Below are 7,922 nucleotides of genomic sequence, written 5' to 3' on the forward strand. Positions count from 1 at the left end.
CCCGCTGCATTACACATAGTAAAAGGCAGGAAGGATGATTTCTTTTGGGGTGTGTGGCTTGCAATGCGAACCCTGAGAATGGAGGGTCCCCGATCGGCAGCCGGATCGAGGCCTCTATAGATAGAGCCCCAAGAACTGAGTTGTTGTTGGGGGTCTCTGCCCCCTTTCTCTCCCCGCTCATCGCTCCCTTCCCCGCCCTGCAGCTCTACCTCTTTGTCCTCTCTGCTCCCCCTCCCTTGCTCCCTATTCTATTCCGATTTCCTTTCCCGCCGCAATATAAAGGCTGGGGGCTCTCCAAGGACGCGCCCCCTCTGGGGGAGAGACTTCTTTATCCCAGCAGTGCCTAAATCAGCCGCTCCCCCGCTCGATTGATCCGCAGAAAGAAGGGGGAGGGGGGAACACTCCCCTACTTTGCTTTCATCCTCCCCCCCCCCGCCCAAAAGCCTGCCCTTCCTTCCCAACTGCCCTGTTTGCTGATTCAGGGGGAGGAAAAGCACGCCCTCCCCATCTCCACAACCCCAAATCTCCCCCACCCCAACCCCAAGATGTTCTGTACCTTTTTTCCTCTCCTCCGCAACCGGCTCCTCTTCTGGAAATGTGGATGGAGGCCCCTCCCCCCTCCAACCTTGGCTCCCCCCCTCCAAACCTTCCTGCCTCTCTAGGAAGCGGAGCTCACTGACCCCATGGGGAGGAATGAGTGGTCCCTCCCTCTCAGAACACACAAATTCTCCTTCCAAACAAGATCTGTTATCCTGTTTTTTTCATGAGAAGGTCTCAGGTTCGATCCCCGTTCGATCTCCATTGCAGGGAGAGAGGGGAGGGATGGGGATCCGGTCGTTTTTACACCCATTTCCCAACGTGGGGGAGGCAGGGCCGTGGCGTAGGGTGTCCTTGTTACAACAGCCCTGCAAAGTAGACCGGAGTTATGCGCGTTTGGGGCTTGGAACTTACGAGCACCAAGGAGGAGGCATTCCTGACACAGCCAGGCCAGAGGACGATGGTCTGGCAAGTCAAAGAGGAGAACATGGGCGTAGCCAGGATCAAATCTAGGGGGGGGGGCAAGCTATGGTCGTCCAGGTTGTGACATTTTAGCACGGAAAAGGCAAAAATGAAACCAAAATTTTATTATATATAATTGCGTGCCGAGCAGGGGGGAGAAAAATCAATTATTTCTTAAAAAACGGATTTTTTTATTTAAATCAAATTTTTTAAATAAAATGCTTTTTGAGGAAAATATATTACCATCCAAAGGTTGTTCCATCATGAAATAAAGATTAGTTTTTTAATCATGTAGAATAAGGTTGTATATGTTTAATTTTTTTGGGTAAATAAATTCCATTAATCCATTCACAATGTCATGCTCTTCCAGAGGTTTTTGTAAGATCATTGGGCAGTTTCACTGCCTACAAGATATTATGACAGATGCTTGGTTTACTTTTGCAGTTCTCAAAACTGAATTTGACTCAACAGAGATCACATGCCCCTTCTTCACAGCAAAAATGTTATGAACAGAGTTGAGAAAAAGACCTTAATCCTATTGTTCTACAAACCTAGAAATACAGAAACAACAACCCCTTCAGTGATAAGTTTCAAGAAGTCCAGTGAATAGAATAGAAACAATATTTTTCTGATTGTTTGGAGTGGACAGTATTTAAGTTTTTCATGTGTAGGCTGGGCTGACAGTCTAAGTTTCTTAAAATATATATATTGTTTTTGTTTAGCCAAATTGGTTAACAAACATGGATGTTTGTTTCAGCAAATAACATATGCTGTAATGTTGCTGTTTCAGTTCAATAAATCTATTTATATTGTTATTATTAAGGTAATGATTATTTTTCCTGTATGGAAAGTTACCTGTAATGTTGGATTACCAGGGGGCCTGGCCATTCTTTTGAAATGATAAATACTTAATTCCTGAGCCAGAACACAGACTCACACCCAATTCATATCTTAAATGTGCCCTGAAATGTGCCCTTAAGGCAGGATCTGTGAGCAGAGAGACAAAGGGGAGGTATTTCCCCCCCATTGCCTCCCTCCTCATAGAGAAACATTTGGTCAGTTTTGGAGTCAAAATGGTTTTCAGGCCTGTCCTCCTGCTGAGGGGGTGGGGGAGAAAGAGAGAAAGAGAGAAAGGTGAGAAAGAGAAAGGTGGACTTCCATGCAAATCAAGCCCCAAGATTTCCTGCAACGATCAACCATCAAATAAATTGCCACCCTATTTGTTATATAATTATTACTTTACTTCAAATCAGGCACCAAACCCTGTCCACAAATGAACTGAAATAACAAGCCTCTACCACGGATATAAATTTAAATTGCTAACCAACAAAGATTAAATTACCTTAATCTACTAACAAATCAAATATAATTCACCTCTGCTCGCCAGTGTACTAATGTTTTTTTGCTCTGAGTAACAGGAGCCAAGCTCAGGTCTAAAGGGGTGTGTGTGACCAAATTCAGAAAAAAGAACACTACCGGGCCAAATAGGCAATATATTATTGGCATAAAAAGGGCATAAAAATAGGCAATATATTATTTGAATACAAAGGAATCCTAAGAAGTATTATGACTATGATCAAAAGGAAAATGAGCATCCCTTATCAAAAGTAGAACTTCCATCTGCAGCAACTGTCTATCTGAAGTCAGGTTTTGAATTGGATTTATTTGGTCACAGGTCCAGGATCAAGTTTTCCCAAGTTTTTTATTTATTAAAATTATTAACAGTATCAACTATTTATCTATCAACTTCAAATCCAGACTGGAAAACAGTTTATTTATTTTAAACCCCCGTAGGCCGCTAGAAAGAGTTCAACAGGTAAAACTTCCCACACATGGTGCACATGTGGCACCAACAAAATGGTGGCTATCATTGCCCTGCACCCACATGGATTGCTGCCCCTTCCCTTTTCCTCGCAGCCCAGCCCTGCGCGCACTTGCGGAGGGAGGATCCGACCCGAAACAGACCCAGTTTGGCACACACACCCCAGGGCATAAAAATAGGCAATATATTATTTGAATACAAAGGAATCCTAAGAAGTATTATGACTATGTTCAAAAGGAAAATGAGCATCCCTTATCGCACGGGTGTCAAACACAAGGCCCGGGGGCCTAATCCGGCCCGCCAGACCTCATCATGTGGCCCGCGTAGCCGCTGCCGACAGTAGCCGCTGACAGTAGTTCTGGAGCCTGCGATTGGCCGAGGGTCAAAACTGGGGGCGGGGCTGCAGGCGGAGGCCGGGGCGCTGGAGCCGCGCTGATGGCCTTGGCCAGGGAATTTCAATTTAGAATGAGGCTGAGGGAGGCGGTGGCACAGCGGCCAGACGGGGAAGTGAGATGCAGGAGGAGGAGGAGGAGGAAGCCCGCCGAGGAGGTAGGAAAGCCCTACAGGCGCCGCCGGCAAAGTTGGTGCCGGGACGGAGCAACGCTGGATTTTTTTTTGGCGGGCTTTGCTGTTGTCTCCGAGAGCGAGTGAGGCGGCACTGGGGAGCCGCCGCCCGCCGCTTCCCTTCCTCTCCTCGGCTGCATCCGGGAGGTGGGCGAGCGAGCGGGCGAAAGGGACGCGGAGTGAGCCTGAGGGGGAAGTAGGCGAAGCGCAGCAGCCGCTCTCTTGATGGAGCCGGGTTTCTCTTCCCTCTTCCCCCGTTTTCTCCTCATAGACACTCGGGAGGGTGCCTGGCTTTTGCTCTGCCCCCCACCCCCGAGCCGCCCTTTGGCTTCTCAGTTCTGGCGGAGCTGCTCCCCAGGGGGCAGCCGGGAGGGAGGCGACGACGACGGCACGGGTTCCTGCTCTTCCCGCTCTGCCGCCGCCTCCTCTCAGCCCCTCGTGATGTAGGGCTCCAGATGGAGTCGCCTCGCGGTTTGAGTAGGTGGGAGGGGAATTTTTTTTTTGGGGGGGGGGAGGTTTTCAAGCCTCCTCTGCCTGCAGTCCTGGTAGGGAGAGGCGGCGGCGAAGACGACAACAGCGCGGGTGGGGGGGAAGAGCAGCTCTGAGGCGAAGATGCACGTCCGCTGGGGCTGCCGCCGCCTTCTTCCTCGGGAAATCCGCTGCCCTCCCTCAGCGTGAGGGGAAGGGACTCTGGCGCTGAGGAGGGAGGATGCAAAAGCAAAGCAGGGAGTTGGCACTGCACCGCATGTTCCTGCCCCTCTCCAAAGCATGGGGTGAGTTGCAGCGTGTGGCATGCTGCCTAGCGGGGTTTGGGTGTGCGCAGGGCGGGAGAGGGAAGCCCTCTTTCCATCTGCAGGTTTTTAATCCCAGCACTGGCTTTCTCCTTCCTGCCGAAGGTTTAGTTGAGCCCCCCCCCCGGAAGCCGCCGATCCCCACCTTTTGTTCAAATTTCCCTCGTTTACATCCCCTCCCACACACACGCCACGACGCAGGAATGTGATCCGTGTGGGGGTGGGAATGAGCTTACATTATTACAAAAAACAGTAATAATTGAATGCCGTGACAATAATTTATGATAATAAAGAGTGGACACATAGTCCTACAGACACAACCGGCCCTTTGAGGGTGACCAAACTGCTGATGCGGCCCCCGATGAATTTGAGTTTGACACCTCTGCCTTATCAAAAGTAGGACTTCCATCTGCAACAATTGTCTATCTGAAGTCAGGTTTTGAATTGGATTTATTTGGTCACAGGTCCAGGATCATGTCTCTAACCTTGCTCTCCTGCAAAGAGCTCAAGGTGGGCAAAATTGCCCCCTCACCCTCAATTCCCACTCTCAACAACCCTGCAAGGAAGGCCAGTCTGAGAGGAGGGGGTGTCCAAAGGCTGACCACTGAACTTCATGTCTGAGTGGGGCTTCAAACCCAGGTCTCCTCTAAGTTCTAACCACAACACAGGACCGTTTACAGGTTGGGGGGGAGAGACACACGGAAACCCTCTTGCAAGGCAACCCTGTCTTCCAGGGCTAGCAGCAGCGGGCGGCAGAGCCCCCCCCCCCAGCACACATGCTCAACTCACCTGGTGGAGGCAGGGTACAGCCAGGCAGAGGGCACGATCTCCTGTGCGGGTCTGGAGGACTGGAGGCAAGGGTCTAGAGCAGTGATGGGCAACCTTTTGAGCTTGGTGTGTCAAATTTTGCCAAAAAACCGAGCATAACTCAGGTCGTGTGTCACTTTGAGAAAAAAAAACATAATTTCGCGAAATTTATAGTTTAAATAACAAAAATGTATAATTACACTGAGCGAGAAAAAAATATTAAAATAAGGCAAAACCCAGAGGTCTTTCCCAGTGGGACTCTGGGCTCAGGCCTTCCTCGTGGCCCTCTTCAGCCCACCTATCCCCTCACTCCCACTCCTTGAGAGGAGGTTTAAAATGCATTGGGGTTGACCCCCTCTTTCCCTTGCAGTTTGTTTTTTTTTTGTGCCCACTGCGGTCTCCTGCTTCAGTCTCTCAGATTTTTAACAGCTTACCAACTTTGTTCCACCCAGCCTTCTACCGCAGTATTTTAATTATTATTATTTTTAAAAAGATAAGGGGGTGGGGAGGGGGAGGGAAAAGGCTCTCCTCTCAAAAACAGTCAGACAAGCAGGTTTCAATTTAATGGCAGGCCAACCAGCAGTCAAACAACAGTGACAAATGTGGGGGTGGGGAGGTGAGAAGTGGGGTAGGTGAGGATGATAAGGAGGAGATGAGTAAATGAGGGGATTTGGTGTATAAAATGAGGGGTTTTGGTGTATAAAATGAATGTATTAAAAGTATGTATTAAAAGTATGTATTAAAAGTGGGAGATGGGTGGGAGACACGTATATTTACTATTGTACTGTAAAATTGTCCTGTGAAAGAGTTCTAGAAAAAAAATAGCCAGCCCACTGGCCAATTCTCCTTTAAACCAAATGCAGAACGTCAAACTAATAAGTATATAAGTTAAAGCAAAATTAAATTTGAAAACTCAGCAATGTTGTCAAATATAACACAAGCCACTCAGGTCAAGGATAAAGCAACTTGCAAAAAGCAATTATTGCAAGCACGGGAACTAAAATAAATTGAGGAACTCAGCAGTACCAAATGAGAAGCAAAAGAGAAGCATTACTGTACTGTTGCTATGATACAATGTGGCCGGCTGACAAGGTTAAGTATCCAGCAGAGTTACACAATGCGGCCTTAAGTACCCAGGAGAAAAAAAACAATTACTGTTCCCAGCCAAGAACTACCGGTATGTACCAGGTAACCAAGGAGTAATTAAGATGCCTGGAAGGGGCTCCACAGTTGCTTAAAAGTTTTAGGAATAAAAAAAATAAAGGAGGCTGAGTATTCCTCTCAATAACATCAACACACACACACACCAGCAATGACCCAAAGGAGAGGGCAGCTGCTTGCAAGAAATTCCCCCAGTTAGGAAATCCTCCAGTCCAGACTCAAGCACCAAAACAATTGGCAAAGCAGGGGAATCCCCACTAAACGCGAAATTAGCGGACTTAGGGAGGGGGGGCAGTCGAATTGAAAGGGGGGAAATAAAAGAGGCGGGGAGGCAGCAATCAGCAGCACAGAGAAATTAATGCAAGCCCAAAAGACCTTCACAGAAAGCATGAACAGTCAAACAGCCCCTTCCCTCACGCTCAGCTATGCTCGCCTGGTCTTCTCCCCCCAGCCACACACACCAGCACACAATACTCCACGGAGATAAGGCAAAGACTGCAGAGCGAAAATAATAATTACACCCCCCCCCACACACACACACTGAGCTACTCTCACATTGCCAATACTTACCCAGGAGAGAAGCAGGAAGGTAATGAGGCTCAGCAGAGGCTGCAGAAAAATCCCTCCGAAGGCAGGTAACGATGGAAATCCGATGTGGTGCAGCAGCAGAAAAAGGGTTTGAATGCTGCCGCGCCGGCCAAAATGTAGTAAAACCCCGCCCCCCAGCTGGCCCTATAGGCCAGCCAAGAGCCTCTGCAGGGCAGCAGGGATAGGCTGCAGCAGGGGGCCGAAACACGCCCCCTGCTTACCGCGAGTAGAGGCACAAGCAAAGCATTTTCCCCAGCCTCTCCGCTCGCTAAAGGGATCCGGCCACGCCCCCGGCCATGCCCCCAGCCACCCGATTGGCTAGCTGGCGATGACGTGCTGGCCGGGATTCCCAGGGGGCGTGGCCAAAGGCCACACACACCCCAAGGGGAGGGGGCAGTCCTCTGCTCTTTTCCTTGCCAGAGACGGAGGGGGGGGGAAAGACAGAGAGAGGAGAAAAGCGCGCAAGCCTCTTCTTTTTTGGGGTGTAGCCTAGGTACCCCCTCTAGGAACGCTTGTGCTCTAGGAGGGGGCAATTGCCCCCCCTGCCCCCCTGGCTATGCCCCTGGAGGAGAACTGCAGCATGGTGTTTGGGCTCTCTGGGTAAGGAATAGCATTTCGGAGGAGGGAATCTATGGTCTAAGGTTACCAGATGGGACACCTGGGACATTTGCTTGGTTCTGACCATAGTTGGCAGAAGTTGTAAAGTAGCTTTTTACACAAACAAACACCTAGTACGTTGTGATACTGTTTTCATTCATAGGCTTCCTTGATATTTTTTGAATTGGGAAAAAAATCTGCTGCTCTAAATCCATAGGAGTTCTGATTTAGTCTCCTCGACTTGGTTCCGTGAATAAAACTCCTAAAAGTCTGCTTGCTAATGGGGTTGAAGGATAGAGTGGGAGGAAAGTCTATCTCTGTGTTGCACCAGCTGCAGTTGAAAACAAAATGGATTGTATTGATATATCCTATATAATAATGTCCATGTTGTCCCTGCGTCCAGATGTCCCGTGTGTCCCTGGGGTACTGCACATGTCCCCCAGAGACACAGGGATTGGACGGAGGGACAACCAGGGACACAGGGATTGGACCCGTGCTCTCGGGACACAGGGAACAGCCAACTGCCGCTCCGCCAACCGCCGCTCCGAAGCCCAGTCTCATGCTGGAGGTGCGCGGTGAGGCGGCGGGGGAGA

The 7,922-nt window shown here is 49.4% G+C and overlaps 1 long non-coding RNA gene across 1 annotated transcript; it reads right to left on the minus strand.

The window, feature by feature from the left end:
• Positions 1-4,965: 4,965 nt before the first annotated feature.
• On the minus strand, positions 4,966-7,198 carry LOC132591591 (uncharacterized). The gene is made up of 2 exons (XR_009557049.1): positions 6,715-7,198; positions 4,966-5,119 (listed from the first exon to the last, which is right to left on the minus strand). It is a non-coding gene; the product is annotated as an uncharacterized LOC132591591 (long non-coding RNA).
• Between the last annotated feature and the right edge of the window lie 724 nt (positions 7,199-7,922).

The sequence above is a fragment of the Zootoca vivipara genome, chromosome 2 (genome assembly GCF_963506605.1).
Source record: "Zootoca vivipara chromosome 2, rZooViv1.1, whole genome shotgun sequence".
NCBI classification, from domain to species: Eukaryota; Metazoa; Chordata; class Lepidosauria; order Squamata; family Lacertidae; genus Zootoca; species Zootoca vivipara.